Here is a 20,350-nt window from a genome sequence, read left to right as displayed (position 1 = left end):
TCTTGTTACATCTGAAATATAATTTTTTTCCAGTTTTTATTGGGCCAGGGCCCCAAAGCTGGTAAGAAAACTGATCGAACTTAAAAGAAAAAAACACAGGTAAATACTCCATTCTTTCAGAACAAAAAGAATAAATAGGAAATAATGACATTTTAATTAACTGGTTATGTGAACATTATAAAAAGCACACATGAGATAATTATGTGAGTATGTGTATATAGAAAACACAACACAATAGTTACAATGTTTTAGGCCTTTACCAAATAGGCTTCTAAGTTTTTTACGTATTAACTCAATTAAGTCTCACAATAACTCCATGAAGTACTATTATCCCCATTTTACTGATAATGAAATTGAGACACAGGTAGGTTAAGTTACTCATCCAAAGTCACACAGCTTGGAAGAGGTTGAGCTGGCATTCAAACCCGGGTGGTCTGATTCTTGAGCCTGCACTTTTAACCACTGTGCTGTATGGTACTGTATAGTACACAATATTATAATTCCTTTGGTGTTTATTCCTCATATTCCTTTTTAAGATGTTCAAATATTTGCCTTTCATGTACCTATCTCTATGTCATCATCATCTTTCCAACAACTAAAATTAGAAAACGGAGTCGTTTTGTCTTCTTTCTCTTCCTTAATAACCACAGTCAACTCACAGGGATTTTTTTGCCTTCAAAATTGAAAAAAAACAAAAACAAAAACAAAACCTCTTCTTTTCCTTTCCAGTTCTACTGTTTTCTTATCCAACTCAGGTCTTCACTGTGCTTTTTCTGACCTGTGGTAGTATCCCCTTTCTGTTCTCCCCTCTTCAAGCTGTACTTACACACAGATGTGTGTCTCCCCCAAGACAAAATACATTAGAATTTACAGGTGGGGGAGGCTTGAGTACAAACAAGATAAGCAGTTAGCCTGAGGTTCTAGTGGACATGTTAGCTCTCTAATAACTTATGTTCTCTTTTGTTTACTCCCTTTAAGTTACCTATCTGCCCCTATTAAATTTATAAGCTGAGAAATAATGAAGGATCATCTAGAACCTTGAGGAGTTTATGTTAAACAAAATAAGCTGGTCACAAAAAGACAAGTACTGTATGAATCCACTTACATGAGGTATGTAGAATAGTCAAATGCATAGAGTCAGGAAGTCAAATGATGGTTGTGGGGGGCCTGGAGGGGCAGGGAAGAAGAGGTTGGGGAATTACTGTTTAATGGATATGGAGTTTCAGTTTTGTAAGATGAAGAGAGTTCTGGAGATGCATGGTTTTAATGATAGCACAACTATGTGAATACACCAAATCCCACTGAACTGTATACTTAATTCCATTGTTAAGGTGGAAATTTTTATGTCCTGTGTAATTTACCACAATTAAAAGAAAAGAATAATTAAGGATCACCTAGATTTTATCCAAAAAGTTGGAAAGTTTCTGTTTTAGACTGTTGACTAACAGCAGCACCTTACATTTGTATCATGGTTTACACCTTCATATGTATTTCATGCCATTTGAACCTAAAGACAACTTTGTGAAATAGAAATTATAGTTATAATCATTATCCTCAACTTTAAGTTTGGGGAATTTGAGATCCAGCTGGATTAAGTGATCAGTTCTTGGTCCCATACCTGGTAAATGATGTAGAACTTGAATTAATGAAAGTTCAGTGTTTTCATTTCAACTTTTATTTTAGCACATAACATTAGAAAATTGGTAACAGTATGGGGCTGACAGCCTGAGCAGTAACTTGTCAATTTTTGCTTTCCTTAGGAGGACTGAGGAAGAACCCTGAAGTTCTGCTATCCCTGGAAGTATAAGAACCCTGAAGGTTTGCCATCCCTGGAAGTGTATGATGACCATCACCATTTGAATTTACCAAAACACAGTATGGAAGTTTCCCATCCCAATGTAGAGCTGATGTGCTTAAGATTTGGAGGCCATTTGCATGCATATGACTTGAGCAAAAATTTTGCATGGTTACCCATGAAGAATGAGATCCCCTACTTTGTGACTTAGTATCTCTTTCTTTACAAAACCTGAGTGGAATGAGGAATTTTTCTCTCTGTCTGGTCAGATTGTTTTGGACTGGGTTTTAGGGATCATGTTCTTCTGGATTTAAGTTAGAACACTGAGGCCCAAAGAGGGGAGAGCTGTTGCTCCAGGTCACAGTGCACATTAACTGATGTTTCTTTATTAGTTCACCTTTATCTTTTCTTCAGATGGGGCGTGATACAACGTTTGCTTGTGGCTGTCACTTGGGAAAGAGATTGACCCGGACTTTGCAAACCTTATACCAGTGATTCCTAATCTTTTTGGTAATTCAGAAGTATTGGGAGAGAAATATGGAACGAACTGCAGATACTGGCGTATTTGGGGTCTATTTCCCAGGCTAAACATGGCTTCCTTTTCTAAAACTCTCATGCCGCCTATAGAGATATTTTTAAATTGAAAAAAAGTGAGGTGTAACTTCAGAGATCATCAGAACATCTTTCCTATACTCCACAAACTTTGGTGTGCATACGAATCCCCTTGAAAACTTTATAAAACACAGATTTCCCGGAAACTCTGGTTCAGTAGGTTCAGATAAGATTTGCAACCTTGCCCTGCCAGATGTTATTAGAGCTGTAGGCAAAAGGGAAATCAGCCATACTAATCCTGTCTTTATTTAAACTATTGATATTTTTGAAAATCATAGAATTTTTACACTAATTTTTATTTTTAAAATAGTGTTAAAATATTATTTATCTTGATTTCAAAGATTTCTGCACCCCTTTAAATTATGTGCCCAACATGAGAGCCTCACTGTTCTCACCCTGGTTCCCTGATGTGACTCTAAGAATTGGAAGATGAGAGAGAAATTTCTTCTTTTGAAATTAAATGACCTGACTTTCCCTTGGTCTCTCTATAAGGAAACAAAGGTTTGGGTGAGATGAGTCCAGGTTAGGTGGACTATCCTGAGGTGTCGAGAACAGAATGGAACCAAGTAGCATTAGATCGAATAAAGCTAATGCTTCTACTCCTTGGACTGTAGTGACCTGTCTTGGCCAGCTTCCCTCACAAAGCTTCCCCCTTGTAATAAAGTGCTTTTCTCACATTCAGGACAGACTACCCCTAGAGAACAGAGCTGACAGTGACTCACACCTGCAGGAACTCAGAAGAACAGGGACAGAGCCCCATTTTTCTGAAACTGTCACCTAGGAATGAGTCTCCATTGTTCAGGTGCTGGCAGGAAAGTAGGACACGTCTACCTTGCATGTGTGATATTATAGTTTATAGGAAAAAGATATATTTGGTGATCTGAATGACCAAATCTATATTTCCTGTATATATTTGGTCTTCATCGACAGTTCCTGGCTTGTGACTCCCCGGACCCTTGGCATTTCCTGAGGGGTAATGTTACCAACCTGGGTTCTTGGATTCTTTAATCAATAGAAATTGACAATAGGCCAGATGAAATTCAGGCAGGGCTTTATTGGGGCTCATGCTGCAGCACGAGGGAACAAAACCAAGTAAGAGGTGCCCTTGCTTGCTCCCCCAGGGAGGTGGGCTGGTCTCTTAAATGGGGTGAAGGTCGGTACAGATCAGTGGATTGGGCTGGAGGGGTGGCTTAGGTGGTCTGCCCATCCCCTTGGTGGTGCTGTGTACAGGGTTTATGCATGGTACCCTGCTTTTTGCTCCTGGCACCTCAGAAGTGGCAATTGGGTTTTGGCCTTTTTGTACCTTATTGTTCATAATTTGCCCCAACTGCACATGCATGCAGTTATTTTTAGTCCCTTATAGTTTCTTTACATTCAGTTGCTTGAGAAGATGTTCGTCCAGGTGCAAGCAAGCACTGCAGTAAATGGTCTCAAGTCCCAGGTCCCAGCCTATCTCAGAATATCTGTGGTCTCTGAAGACAGAACATACTCTTGTGATGAAAAAAGATTCTTTTCTCCTTTTTCAGGAAATGTAAATATAGTCAGCAACATGAGAATCAGTTGTGGTAGTTAAAGAAATGTGTTATAAGAAAAATGCAGGAATCCACAGTTAAAAAACTTCTGATTTGTAACTATCCATATGAAGCCCCAACAAGGGAGGAGGAGGAGGAAAAGACCTAGGGAGATGGTGCTCAGCTCTGCTTTATTCCACCCCTGCTGCTGCTGCTGGCCTTCTGCAGATTCTAACCTCTGTTCTTCCTTTAACAGAGGGTCTCAGAAGCCCACCAAGCACAAAATTTGTTGCCCAGAAACCATAAAGCATGCCCTCCCTCAGCAGCCTCCCTTCATCCATTCTGCTTGTGTCTCATGCCCTCTTCCCTACATTGGCCCTCTGATAGCATGAGGGCTGTTGGCCTGGCCCTGCACCTGGTCAGTGTGTTGGTTAGGTCCTCTGGGAAGCAAATGCCAAGTCAGAGTTGGAAGCACAAGCTCCTTACTATGGATAATGCCTGTTAAAGGGGAAAGGGAGAGAGTGATTCTGAAACCTGGCCTTTGTACACTGGTAATGATTCAAAGAACAGGGTGTGATCAGCATGTGGACATTCTTCTGATCAGTTGGTGGTGAGGTAATTGGGAGTCAGCATCATCAACCTTCTGGTTTCAACCAGTCTGAGGTCTACATGCTTGTGGGCAACATACAGTTAAATTCTCTCACATGGTGGGGATTTCAGTATCTGCATTTCAGTATCTGCAAAACAGCTCAAAGGACATGGCTCAGAATATTATCTATAGTCCTTGAGGTAGAACAAAAGGTCCTTGGCTTTGTTTAATGGTTAAAGTATTGTTATTTTGTCTTGTTTGACAGTTTTCCTTTCTTCTCTGATTAAATTGACTCTTTGACTAAAGTTTTTCCTACAGACAGAAGGTAGGCAGAAAACATGGGTGGGGATTTATTCTGAGAAGGACTCATAGGGTCCTGCTCAGTTACAATTCCCCCTTTTCTTTGTTATTCCTCAATTTGAGGAGGAATAGACACAGGACAAGAAAGAGAATAGAGTTTTAGATTGAGAGGTTAATCATAAACTTAACAGAGGAACTCAGTTTTAGTTCCATTTCTGTTTCAATTTTCCCCAACTCTTTGAGGGAATGGGGTGTTGACTGCTCTGGCTACTTCCTGCTAAAATGGGACATAGTTCTGCCTAATTTGAGGAATGGACAGAGAGTTGGAAATAATCTCGAGTTACAAGCTTAGCATCAATATATTATATTATGAAAATATTACCTCTCTCTGATTGTTTTGTCATAGCACCTGGACAAACATTTGAAATTATTAGACATGTTACAATAAGGATAATGATCAAAATACACTCTTGTAGTGTTTCTCAAAAGAGTCCTCTTATTTTAGATGGTAACTAGAAAAATAAGTTTTGGAGTGTTTCCTTTTTACATATATTCAGTAATCAAGTAGGTTTTTTCTGGGAGGCTATAGCTTAGCTGTCTTATTTGTCACTATTATTTTTAAAGTAAGAGAGATGTTTCATAGTTACAAGGAGACCTTGAGACCATAACGTTGCAGTTGACAGCTGCTAGTAGATATTGTTTTGAAAACAGTTGGTGGTATCCTTAAGTCTGATAAAGTTTAGAAAACTCAAGTTGTCAGTAATATAGAAATATGTCTGAACCCACATCCACAATGGCCACCTAACTCCATTTTGGATGTCTGAATCACAGTTACTACATTCTGATTTTTTAAAATATATTTTCCCTTAATTGCTAAAGCAGATGTACAATGTATGTTTAATAGGCCATAAACACAATTCTCTCCTTCACCTGAACTCTATGAGGAACCAGATGCTTGGTACCAGTAGAGGCCTCTAAGCCCATCCACCTCCTCAGAGAATCCAGAGGAATTTGAGTGAGTTTCTCCTGGTTCTCAGATCTCCTGTATTGGCTGATGACCCTGAGTTTTATTTGGTGGTGTGTAACAGCCCCACCCCCAGTTGAAAGATACTGGGGAGGGGGGCTGGTTGAAAGATATCAGGGAAATACCCACCCAGGTGAAATATACTAGGTGGGAGCTGGTTGAAAGATACTGGGGTCTGCTCAGTTGAAAAAGGCTGAGTAGTCTGGTCTGAGTGGTTAGGTAAGAGGTTTATCTGAGGCTTTTCCTCAATTCAGCTGTCTTAATAGGGTTTGTTGGGATAAAAGTGAGGATATTACATGAGAGCATTTGCTCAAAAGAAAAGGAACAACCCTTCCTGGTCGGTCACAGCTTTCTCAGGCAACTGAGAAATTTATGGAAGTAGTGGAGGCAGAGTCCTCATACAGTGCAATGGTCTCATATGGAAACCCACTCATTAATTAAAAGGCTTGCTCACATAAGAACTGACCATTCAGTGATCTGAGCACCCACGGTGATCTTAGACCACCGAAGAGAGAAACCAAGCTATGTAAAAAGAGCTGAAACAACTCTTGGGTGATGCCTAGAGGAGTTAAGCTCACAAGCAACACACTGGCCCACCACACAAATTCACTAGTAAATTTTATCCCTGACAAATTCAACTTTAAAATGGGAAATAGAGCCTCTCAAACACAGAAACAATGGGCATTGGGAAGCTAGCCTCCAACTAACACCCCAGCCAGGTATATGAACATCCAAAACTTATACTTGCAAGTACCTACTTAATCGGGAATTAAAAGAAAAGTTTGCTCTAAAAGATAGCCAAAAATGGACTCTTTTATTGCGTACGCACTTGTTGGAGAAAACTAGCCTGAGAGAGAAAAACTCTTTTCAGAATTCTGACCCTGAAGGAATAAGTCCTACTAGGAAAATTTGATTTTCTCCCTGTGCCTTGAGACCAGGCTCTCAGGAACACTTATCTTATTTAGGTCATCTCTAATTCCTGGGTGTGAGGGGGAGAAAAAACAGGAAAAGAAGCCATTTTAATTTAACTTATTACAAAAGCTATTTATAAATTACTGAGTTTTATATTGTAATACCTGATTCATGACTAAGATTAGAAAACAGAGCTATGAGAGCTCTGTTTGTGTCAGTCTATATGTCTTTACATATTTACATATGGATAGTATTACAAAAATTAATTTGTAAGTAGTGACCTCTACTTAATTGGCTTAAAGGAAATTAAGCACTTATATAAATTCTCAGAAATACAGAAGGTAACTGGCCAGAATTAATTTCAGGTTCATGTGAACTGGAAATATTCAGTATTAAATTAATACCTGGTGTCAATGTTTGTTTGTCAATCTAATTAATATAGATATAACTTGGCATGGGTTCAAGAAGGTGGAGTAGAAGGACGTGCCCTCACTCCCTCTTGCGAGAGCACCAGAATCACAACTAACTGCTGAACAATCATCTACAGGAAGACACTGGAACTCACCAGAAATCATACCCCACATCCAAAGACAAAGGAGAAGCCACAATGAAATGGTAGGAGGGGCACAATCACAATAAAATCAAATCCCATAACTGCTGAGTGGGTGATTCACAAACTGGAGAACAATTATACCACAGAAATCCACCCACTGGAGTGAAGGTTCTGAGCCCCACATCAGGCTTCCCAACCTCGGGGTCTGGCAATGGGAGGAGGATTTCCTAGAGAATCAGACTTTGAAGCCTAGTGGGATTTGATTGCAGGACTGGGGGAAAGAGAGACTCCACTCTTGGAGGGCACACACAAGTAGTGTGTGCATTGGGATCCAGGGGAAGGAGCAGTAACCCCATAGGAGACTGAATCAGACCTACCTGCTGGTGTTGGAGGGTCTCCTGCAGAGGCAGGGGATGGCTGTCTCTCACTGTGAGGACAAGGACACTGGCAACAGAAGTTCTGGGAAGCACTCTTTGGCATGAGCCCTCCCAGAGTCTGCCATTAACCCCACCAAAGAGACCAGGTCGGCTCCAGTGTTGGGTCACCTCAGGCCAAACAACCAACAGGGAGGGAACATAGCCCCACCCATCAGCAGTCAAGCAGATTAAAGTTTTACTGAGCAATGCCCACCAGAGCAACAGTCAGCTCTACCATCAGGAAACTTGCACCAAGCTTCTTAGATAGCCTCATCCACCAGAGGGCAGACAGCAGAAGCAAGAAGAACTACAGTCCTGCAGCCTGTGGAACTAAAATCACATTCACAGAAAGATAGACGAGAGGAAAAGGCAGAGGGCTATGTACCAGATGAAGGAACAAGAAAAAACCCCAGAAAAACAACTAAATGAAGTGGAGATAGGCAACCTTCCAGAAAAAGAATTCAGAATAATGATAGTGAAGATGATCCAGGACCTCAGAAAAAGAGTGGAGGCAAAGATCGAGAAGATGCAAGAAATGTTTAACAAAGACCTAGAAGAATTAAAGAACAAAGAAACCGAGATGGACAATAAAATAACTGAAATGAAAACTACACTAGAAGGAATCAATAGCAGAATTACTGAGGCAGAAGAAACGGATAAGTGACCTGGAAGACAGAATAGTGGAATTCACTGCTGTGGAACAGAATAAAGAAAAAAAATGAAAAGAAATGAAGACAGCCTAAGAGACCTCTGGGACAACATTAAACGCAACAACATTCGCATTATAGAGGTCCCAGATGGAGAAGAGAGAGAGAAAAGACCTGAGAAAATATTTGAAGAGATGATAGTCGAAAACTTCCCTAACATGGGAAAGGAAATAGCCACCCAAGTCTAGGAAGCGCAGAGAGTCCCATACAGGATAAACCCAAGGAGAAACACACCGAGACACATAGTAATCAAACTGCCAAAAAACAAAGACAAAGAAAAATTATTGAAAGCAGCAAGTGAAAAACGACAAATAACATATAAGGGGACTCCCATAAGGTTAATAGCTGATTTCTCAACAGAAACTCTACAAGCCAGAAGGGAGTGGCATGACATATTTAAAGTGATGAAAGGGAAGAACCTACACCCAAGATTACTCTACACGGCAAGGATCTCATTCAGATTTGATGGAGAAATCAAAAGCTTTACAGACAAGCAAAAGCTAAGAGAATTCAGCACCAGCAAACCAGCTCTACAACAGATGCTAAAGGAACTTCTCTAAGTGGGAAACACAAGAGAAGAAAACGACCTACAAAAAACAAACCCAAAACAATTAAGAAGATGGTAATAGGAACATACATATCGATAATTACCTTAAACGTGAATGGATTAAATGCTCCAACCGAAAGACACAGGCTTGCTGAATGGATACAAAAACAAGACCCTTGTGCTGTCTACAAGAGACCCACTTCAAACCTGGGGACACATACAGACTGAAAGTGAGGGGATGGAAAAAGATATTCCATGCAAATGGAAATCAGAAGAAAGCTGGAGTAGCAATACTCATATCAGATAAAATAGACTTTAAAATAAAGAATGTTACAAGAGACAAGGAAGGACACTACATAATGATCAAGGGATCAATCCAAGAAGAAGATATAACAATTATAAATATATATGCACCCAACATAGGAGCACCTCAATACATAAGGCAACTGCTAACAGCTATAAAAGAGGAAATTGACAGTAACACAATAATAGTGGGGGACTTTAACACCTCACTTACACCAATGGACAGATCATCCAAACAGAAAATTAATAAGGAAACACAAGCTTTAAATGACACAATAGACCAGATAGATTTAATTGATAATTATAGGACATTCCATCCAAAAACAGCAGATTACACTTTCTTCTCAAGTGCGCACAGAACATTCTCCAGGATAGATCACATCTTGGGTCACAAATCAAGCCTCAGTAAAATTAAGAAAATTGAAATCATATCAAGAAACTTTCCTGACCACAACATTATGAGATTAGAAATGAATTACAGGGAAAAAAACATAAAAAACACAAACACATGGAGGCTAAACAATACGTTACTAAAAAACCAAGACATCACTGAAGAAATCAGAGGAAATAAAAAAATACCTAGAGACAAATGACAATGGAAACACAACAATCCAAAACCTATGGGATGCAGCAAAGGCAGTTCTAAGAGGGAACTTAAAGCTATACAAGCTTACCTTAAGAAACAAGAAAAAATCTCAAATAAACAATATAACATTACACCTAAAGGAACTAGAGAAAAAAGAACAAACAAAACCCAAAGTTAGCAGAAGGAAAGAAATCATAAAGATCAGAGCAGAAATAAATGAAATAGAAACAAAGAAAACAATAGCAAAGATCAATAAAACTAAATGCTGGTTCTTTGAGAAGATAAACAAAATTGATAAACCATTAGCCACACTCATCAAGAAAAAAAGAGAGGGGACTCAAATCAGTAAAATTAGAAATGAAAAACGAGAAGTTACAACAGACAACACAGAAATACAAATCATCCTAAGAGACTACTACAAGCAACTCTTTCCAATAAAATGGACAACATGGAAGAAATGGACAAATTCTTAGAAAGGTTTAACCTTCGAAGACTGAAACAGGAAGAAATAGAATATATGAACAGACCAATCACAAGTAATGAAATTGAAACTGTGATTAAAAATCTTTCAACAAGCAAAAGTCGAGGACCAGATGGCTTCAAAGGTGAAATCTATCAAACATTTAGAGAAGAGCTAACACCTATCCTTCTCAAACTCTTCCAAAAAATTGCAGAGGGAGCAACTCTTCCAAACTCATTCTATGAGGCCACCGTCACCCTGATACCAAAACCAGACAAAGATACTACAAAAAAAGAAAATTACAGACCAATATCACTCATGAATATAGATGCAAAAATCCTCAACAAAACACTAGCAAACAGAATCCAGCAACACATTAAAAGGATCATACACCATGATCAAGTGGGCTTTATCCCAGGGATGTAAGGATTCTTCAATATAAGCAAATCAATCAATGTGATACACCATATTAACAAACTGAAGAAGAAAAACCATATGATCATCTCAATAGATGCAGAAAAAGCTTTTGACAAAATTCAACACCCATTTATGATAAAAACACTCCAGAAAGTGGGCATAGAGGGAACCTACCTCAACATAATAAAGGCCATATATGACAAACCCATAGCAAACATAATTCTCAATGGTGAAAAACTGAATGCATTTCCTCTAAGATCAGGAACAAGACAAGGATGTCCACTCTCACCACCATTATTCAACATAGTTTTGGAAGTCCTAGCCACGGCAATCAGAGAACAAAAAGAAATAAAAGGAATTCAAATGGTAAAGGAAGAAGGAAAACTATCACTGTTTGCAGATAACATGATACTATACATAGAGAATTCTAAAGATGCCCCCAGAAAACTACTAGAGCTAATCAATGAATTTGGTAAAGTTGCAGGATACAAAGTTAAGAAAAAGACGGAAAGCACAGAATTCTCTTGCATTCCGATACACTAATGATGAAAAATCTGAAAGAGAAATTAAGGAAACACTCCCATTTACGATTGCAACAAAAAGAATAAAATACCTAGGAATAATCCTACCTAGGGAGACAAAAACCTGTATGCAGAAAACTATAAGATACTGCTGAAATAAATTAGAGATGATAGAAAAAGATGGAGAGATATACCATGTTCTTGGATTGGAAGTATCAATGTTGTGAAAATGGCTATACTACCCAGAGCAATCTACAGATTCAATGCAATCCCTATCAAATTACCAATGGCATTTTTTACAGAACTAGAACAAAAAATTTCACAATTTGTATGGAGACACAAAGACCCCGAATAGCTAAAGTGGTCTTGAGGGAAAAAAACGGAGCTGGAGGAATCAGACTCCCTGACTTCAGACTATACTATAAAGCTACAGTAATCAAGACAATATGGTACAGGCACAAAAACAGAAATATAGATCAATGGAACAGAATAGAAAGCCCAGAGATAAACCCACTCACCTATGGTCAACTAATCTATGACAAAGCAGGCAAGGATATACAATGGAGAAAGACAGTCTCTTCGATATGTGGTGCTGGGAAAACTGGACAGCTACATGTAAAACAATGAAATTAGAACACTCCCTAACACCATACACAAAAATAAACTCAAAATGGATTAAAGACCTAAGTATAAGACAGAACAGTATAGAACTCTTAGAGGAAAACATAGGAAGAACATTCTTTGACATAAATCATAGCAAGATCTTTTTTTTGATCCACTTCCTAGAGTAATAGAAATAAAAACAAAAATAAACAAATGGGACCTAATGAAACTTAAAAGCCTTTGCACAGCAAAGGAAACTACAAACAAGACGAAAAGACAACCCTCAAAATGGGAGAAAATATTTGCAAATGAATCAACGGACAAAGGATTAATCTCCAAAATATATAAACAGCTCATGCAGCTCAATATTAAAAAAACAAACAACTCAATCCAAAAATGGGTAGAAGACCTAAATAGACATTTTTCCATAGAACATATACAGATGGCCAAGAAGCACATGAAAAGCTGCTCAACATCACTAATTATTAGAGAAAGGCAAATCAAAACTACAATGAAGTATCACCTCACACTAGTTAGATTGGGCATCATCAGAAAATCTACAAACGACAAATGCTAGAGAGGGTGTGGAGAAAAGGGAACCCTCTTGCACTGTTGGTGAGAATGTAAATTGATACAGCCACTATGGAGAACAGTATGGAGGTTCCTTATAAAACTAAAAATAGAATTACCATATGACCCAACAATCCCATTACTGGGCCTATACCCAGAGAATACCATAATTCAAAAAGACACATGCACCCCAATGTTCATTGCAGCACTATTTACAACAGCCAGGTCATGGAAGCAACCTAAATGCCTATCGACAGATGAATGGATAAAGAAGAAGTGGTACATATATACAATGGAATATTAATCAGCCATAAAAAGGAACGAAATTGGGTCATTTGTAGAGACGTGGATGTATCTAGAGACTGTCATACAGAGTGAAGTAAGTCAGAAAGAGAAAAACAAAAATCATATATTAACACGTATATGTGGAACCTAGAAAAATGGTACAGATGAACCAGTTTTCAGGGCAGAAATTGAGACACAGATGTAGAGAACAAACATATGGACACCAAGGGGGGAAAGTGGTGGTGGGTGGTGGTGGTGGTGTGATGAATTGGGAGATTGGAATTGACATATGTACACTAATATGTATAAAATGGATAACAAATGAGAACCTGCTGTATAAAAGAATAAATAAAATAAAGATAAAAAGAAACATATAGGTATATCTTTAGAGTCATCAACATTAAGTATAATACCTTTATTGTACCTAGGTTTAATAGAAGTCAAATAAGATCTTTATTTAACTTTAAGTGATCTGTTCTGTGTTTGCCTTTGAAATATTTTACTGTATAAGTTACTTTGGCTAAGTGAATAACTGTTGTTTCACAGTGACCTATGATCCTCTTATATCTGTTGCAAATTTGTCAGCAAATAAATGAATAAATAAATACCATGGTATGATGAAATTTTTTATAAGTAAATTAAATGTAAATGAGATGAGAGCTTTGGGTGAACACTTTAGGAATATTGTTTTCAGAATGTCTACTTAAAAATAATCTGTCTATATATTTGGTAACTTGAAATTTTAGAGTTTTGTTAAATGAAGTTACATGATGAAAGTTTATTGAATATCTAAGTCATTTCCAAATAAAATAAAATACTGAAACATTAATTACTGAACATTGGCTTCCTTTTACAGAGAAAGTAAAGATTTAGAACTATTAATAAATATGTTTGGTGCCACACTGAGATATTTTCTATAAAAAAGCCCAATTTAAAGAAATTATTACTGGTATTTATGTTCACCAATCTGCAGAATGCTAATGTAAAAGTTCATAATTGCTTACTTCTTAGTTTTCACTAGAAATTAAGGTTTTTAAGAATTGAGGATTCTAATTTAAATATGTAATTAAAGCTACTTGAAATAATAAGGGAAATATTTCGGTATACAGTAGAAAAGTAAGTTGTATGTTTTCAGTAAAGAAGGTATGAGGAATGGAATTGCATCTTATTAAAGGAAAAGAAAGTAAGTTGTCTTAGAGCTGGTTGTTTCTGGATGGAAAAAAAATAAGGGACAAACTCACATGGATACAGAAAGTGATGGAAGCCTTGCGGGAAGTGGACCCTGAGAAAAGAGTTTGTGCATGGTCAAGACTGACTAAGTTTAGAATAAATTTAATTGAGCAAATAAAATTTAAAACTAAGCTGGTGCAAAAATTGAATTGGACTTTTCTCTCTGTTAAATAGGACACGTTTTCTTAAAATGTTGAACTGCCTTTGTTAACAGATTTTAAGTTTATTTACATTTTATGTGATCTGTTCTGTATTTGACTCTGAAATTTTTTATTGTCACTTTGACTAAGTGAATAACTATTGTTTCACAGTGACCTGTGACCCTATCTGACTGTTTTAAATGTTTTTTGATATTTTGTTGACAAAACTTCCCAAATCAAATTAAATTGTAATGATATTTCTTTGAACTCTAGCTAACTTTGGGATGCTTCAAAGGGCCCCTGATACACCCCAAAGAGAGATATTAGACTAACTAGGTTCATTTGGTATGTTAAATTACATGAGAAGTATTGTCAAATGAGTAATAAATCTTCTTAGGTTATATTGTATGGTAAATGTTATTAATTAGATATTCTAGAAATTCTATGGAATTCCTAAAATTCTGATATGTCCTGGAAAAATGTTATCAATCATAATTCTAGTTATTGTCTTAAAGTGTTGTATGGCACAGCAGTAATGAAGTTTCTTTGTCAATTGTGTTGTAATCAGGTTTTTTAAACCATGCCTTCTTAAGTTTTTTGTCATAATAGACAGTTATGGTTTTACTCTGATGCCTTTGCAACAATACTTCCTCTTCAAGAAGATTTATAGAAAGAACTTTTGGATATATATAAGTTTCTGACTTTCAGATCATAATGCTGAACTGGGTAAGAAATTAAAGAATTCTAATGAGAAATCTGATGGCTTCATAAACTGTTACCAAAATGGATTAGTTACATAGGACTGAGTGAACTGGTGAATATGATTATAATTTTCTGGTTTCTATCTGGAATATTACTGTCTTTTTTTTTTTTCACACACACTGTATTTTATTTTTACAAGAGATAAATAGACTGACACCAAGCATTGTACATGGATGACCACAACAAAAGCAACAATGATTGCAATTACCAAACATGAAACACACTCATACTATGTCATAATATTGACATTCAGTCCAGTAATCCTCCACTGTAAGAGCTCCTTTACTTTGCAGTGAAAATTGATTTGTATGGAATATTACTGTCTTTTAATCTGTGTTTTCCAGGTATAAAGAAACTCTTCTTCTCAAGCTAATTATGACTTACAGTAATTTGGTAAATTATACATTTGTAAACAGAATTGAAACATTTATCTTTTTTCTTTATCTGATCCCTCCAGAGATTGGAAACTCTTAGGTTCCCAGAAAGTTTATCAGATAAATTAGGAAGGCCAACTCTTCACAGGTAGAGGAATCTCAAGGTACTTGGAGGACCTTGAAAAGGGAGGAATTCACCTAAATCTGTTAGGCGAAATCTGTGACAAGCCATTGGTGTGACTTTCCTAGCCCTGACAGGTCTTTTAAAAGTTCAGCCTGAGACTCATAGAAGTTTTAGCAAAACCAAAAAGAAAATCGTATATTATCAATTACACTTATATAAATCATCAGGCCAAGTTTATTGAGACCAGACTTATTTTGCAAACAAATTAGTCTTAATTTGGCTATATTTGGTAGACATGAGGGTAATTTTAGAGAGAAAAAGATTATGTTTCAATGAATATTAAATTTCAGTTTTGTTAACTGAGTTCTGTATTTACTTAGACTCACTTCCCACATAGTTCCTTGTTGTTATGTTATATTAATGTAAAGTTTAATTGAATTATTAAAAGAACACTAAGTTTGTTTCTTAAGCTTATCTCAGTAAGCTGTCTTTGGATGGAGATCAGCTGCCCCATGACCTGCAAACAGGGGATTATGCATACTGTGAAAGACATAATTTAAAGGACTATCTCCAACCTAGGTGAAAGGACCCTTGTCAGGTGCTCTTAACTAGCTCATGCACAGTGAAACTGAAGGGAATTGACTCTTGGATTAATCTCCACTTTCAAAGGGCCCCTGCACCAGACTGGTCTATAGGGAGTACTGCTGACCTCAAACTCACCTTAAAACAACATTCAAACAAAGGAGAAACTACACTTATACCAGGACAAGAAGAGGACATCAGAAGCAGACAGCTGGACTGAGAACCTTGACCTGACCCGTACAGTCATTTATAATGTTTTCTTGACTTCCAGGACTTTTGAATATGAACCAAATGTTTTTCTATCATAGGCACAATGCTATGCTAGTTTTAAAAATCAATCCAACTGTTGGGTTTGTGGCTACCTACCTGTGTCTAGTACTTCTAGGTTACCTTGGTGGATTTCTCCACTCCAAGGCTCTAATTGATTGGCCCTTAGGAAATTTATTCTAGAAGAAAGATATTATAGTCCTGTTCAGGCCACTATTGATATTACTAGGTGGGGTCCCCTCACCTAACCAATTAATAATACATGTTCTGACCCTGGCCATAAATATAAATTTTCCTCTAAATTTACTCAAGCTCAATCTGAGCAACAGCAAAATTTCAGCCAAGGAATAAAACGTCCCACAATTATGGGATGGATTTATGTGGTTAACATCAAGCTATGATCATTTAAGTTTTAAGACACCCTTTATGTTGGAAACAAATTATACTAACATAACCAGCCTAGTAACACTAGGAAATTGGGCTGGGAGACTTATGGATAGTGCCAATATATAATTTCCCTTAAAGATAAGGACTGGTACAGAACAGACTAAGTCAGATGTCCTGGGGATACACTGGGCTACACCTAATGGAAGTTCTTAGCTTAAATTCTTACTTATGACTTTACTAATACAGCTAGCTATGTTATTTGTATTTTGCTTATTTTACAAGATTGTTGTTTCTTGCATTACCAAATGTGTTACTCAGCCTCTGACAAAAATACATAGTTCTATATGAGATCAATGATTGTAATAGTATAACTCTAGCTATGGGAAGATGCAATGAGAGAATTTTTTCCTGGACCATAACAGACTAGTAACACAGGTGGTCCAGAGGCTTTTGGCTACTCTTAATAAGGCCTAGTCCAATAATAGCACATTGAGTGGCCTATCAATAAAATCTTCGCCAGACCTGGGAATGAGCATTCCTAACACCATGAGAATAAATGGTCATGAAATGCCTCCCAAACAATGGTCAAATTTATGACCATGAGGGGACCCTGCCAACTACAAAATTGGCACTTACCATCTACCTCTACAAGGATTAAACCATGAGCCACAGCAGCTGCTGACCTTCAACACCCCCTGAAAGGAGTTCAGGGTGGAGATCAGGAATGAGGCACTCTGTGCTCTGGGAAAAACTGGCAGAACAGATCTTCAGATAGTTAGATATTTTCAGAAGATTTTATGAGCCCAGCTCTTGCCTCTCCTCATATCTAGAAAAGCACTAAAATCATTAACTGTGACATTTGCTCCTCATGACTAGCAGCAAGCCTCTGCCAAAAAGTGTGCTTGACTGCACTTACCCGCCTTACCTAAAATCATATATAACACTGACCTCTCCTCCTACCTCTTTGGAGCAGTTTCTCAGAATTATCTGAAATGCTGTCTCGTGGGCTACAGTCCTCATTTTGCCCCAAATAAAACTCAACTCACAACTCTCACGTTGTGCATTTTTTTTTTTCAGTCCACAAAACGAATAACTGACTAACATGTGATGGGTAAGAAGTGCTCAGAAAAGAGAGGAGTTAGCTCCCTGTGTGTGCAACAATCTTCCGTTATTCTCTAAAAATCCATGGTCATTCTGTTTTTTTTTTTTTTTTTAATTTATTTATTTTATTTATGGCTGTGTTGGGTCTTCGTTTCTCTGCGAGGGCTTTCTCTAGTTGGTGGCAAGCGGGGGCCACTCTTCATCGCGGTGTGCGGGCCTCTCATTATCGCGGCCTCTCTTGTTGCGGAGCACAGGCTCCAGACGTGCAGGCTCAGTAATTGTGGCTCACGGGCCCAGTTGCTCTGTGGCATGTGGGATCTTCCCAGACCAGGGCTCGAACCCGTGTCCCCTGCATTGGCAGGCAGATTCTCAACCACTGCGCCACCAGGGAAGCCCTCCATGGTCATTCTTAAGCAAACCTCCCCCAGAACTTGGAGTTGCCTTCTTCCAGTGGCCACAAGGTTTTGTATGACCCCAGCTATGTGCTTCTTATATTCACTTGGACTATTGTTTGCTCCCCATTCCCTCTGTTCTCAATACCAACTACTTTTCTGCTGTGTGTCTTTTGAACAGGAACAGAACAGGTGATTTGGGGTAGAGGACATTTCTTGTGTTCCCAAAAGGACCTTTATAAGGTCAATCTGTGCTGGCTCCAATGGTACAGTTAAAGAACACTGTCCTTTGTAGAATATGGTCTTTGCTTGTCCCACTACTTGACTTACTTGAGTTACATATCCAGTTCCTACTGAGAGGGATGGACAAATTTACTTCCTAGTAAAATGTTTCACTTTTTGACAACATTGTATAAACTTCTGAGTGTTTTCCTATTGTCACAGACTTGGGAGTGAATTTAAAGGTCCATTAATCTAATCACTTGCCCACTCTCCAACTCTCCAGAGAGCCATGAGGTGTAGGAATTAAAGGCATAGGTGTAGATTTGACTCCACAAGCAATCTCTGTGTCTCCTCAAGCTCCTTGAGCTTGTTAAAACTTAGTTTCTTCCCCTACAAAATGGGGATAATAATAATAGTTCTTAACTAATAGAATTTGGGGGGACCTGACAATAAATAATATAAATAGTATGTAATATTATCTTAGCAACAGATCTTTTGACATTCAGTTAACAAATATTTATTGAGCATCTGCTATGTGCCCAGATAAGTTTTTTAAAATTTATTTTATTGAAGTATATAGCTGATTTACAATGTTGTGTTAATTTCTGCTGTACAGCAAAATGATTCAGTTATACATATATATACATTCTTTTTCATATTCTGTTCTATTATGGCTTATCGCAGGATAGTGAATATAGTTATCTGTGCTATACAATAGGACCTTGTTGTTTATCTTTTCTATATATAATAGTTTGCATCTGCTAATTGCAAACTCCCAATCCATCCCTCCCCCACTCCCATCCCCCTTGGCAACCACAAGTCTGTTCTCGATGTCTGTGAGTCTGTTTCTGTTTTCATAGATAAGTTCATTTGTGTCATATTTTAGATTCCACATATAAACGATATCATATGATATTTGTTTTTCTCTTTCTGACTTACTTCACTTAGTAGGATAATCTCTAGGTCCATCCATGTTGCTGCAAATCAGATAAGTTTTAAATGCTAGGGATACAGCAGTGAATTATAATAACAACATAACAAGGAGAGAAAGACCTGGTCTTCTTCGAGCTTACATGGGAGTGGAAGAAGCAGATAGTACTCAGATAAACATAAACCTATGACATGACTTCAGATAGTAATAAGTTCTATGAAAAAAATTAAGCAGGATAAAGGGAAAGAAACAGGAGATGCTATCAGATGAAGACATGAGGGAGGTCTCTCTGAAGAGGTGACACTAAGCAGAGACTGAATAAAGTAAGGGAGTGAACATGTGGTTTCTGAGAGCAGAAGCTGAGCTTCTGAGTGTGGCTTGTGAGTAGTTGTGGAGGGGAGATGATCAAGAGAAGAGAGGGAAATATTTGATTCTTCCATTTTATGTTTCCTGCTGAACTTTATTTCTTTGAGTACAGCTGTGGTTTTAGATTGGATGTCAGGTGGACTTCTTTCACATGACTTGATGAGCTGACTGGTTTGTGTGACCAAAGAACGGGAAATTTGATCTCAACTCTCCTGGTGTTAGTGTAGCTGTCACTCACTCCAGAGGGCTCTGCCAAGCTTGGGAGCTCAGAACCTGTGTAATAAATCAGCTGAGCTATGTGGTGGATGAGAAAGATCTCCATTTTACATGGCAAGTAGTTGCCAAGACTGAGCCACATCTTAGAGGTGATAAAAATGTGCTGCGTAAAAACAACTTCCAAACAGTATGTAATGATGTATCATAGGCAGACATTTTTTATTCCTTTTTATCATGGGTCTTTGTGATTTTAAAAGTTAATATTGATTAAGTTCCTTTCATGTTTTAGGTACTTTGTTTATGTGTCTCATTGAATCCTGACAGTAATCCCAAGAGAGAGGATTTATGTCCTCATTTTACAAATGAGGAAAGAAGGCTCAGAGAGGTTAAATAGTTTGTCCAAGATCACAAGGATAGTAAGCAGCAGAACCAGAACTTGAAACCCAGGTCATTGTTATTCCAAAGCCTATGAATTTCCACTCACAAATTGGCAGGGAGTTTCAGTCATATTAACCAGGAGGACATTTTCCTCTGAAATTTAAATA

Source organism: Eschrichtius robustus, chromosome 6 (genome assembly GCF_028021215.1).
Source record: "Eschrichtius robustus isolate mEscRob2 chromosome 6, mEscRob2.pri, whole genome shotgun sequence".
Classification (NCBI taxonomy): domain Eukaryota; kingdom Metazoa; phylum Chordata; class Mammalia; order Artiodactyla; family Eschrichtiidae; genus Eschrichtius; species Eschrichtius robustus.
This window is presented reverse-complemented; position numbering follows the sequence as displayed.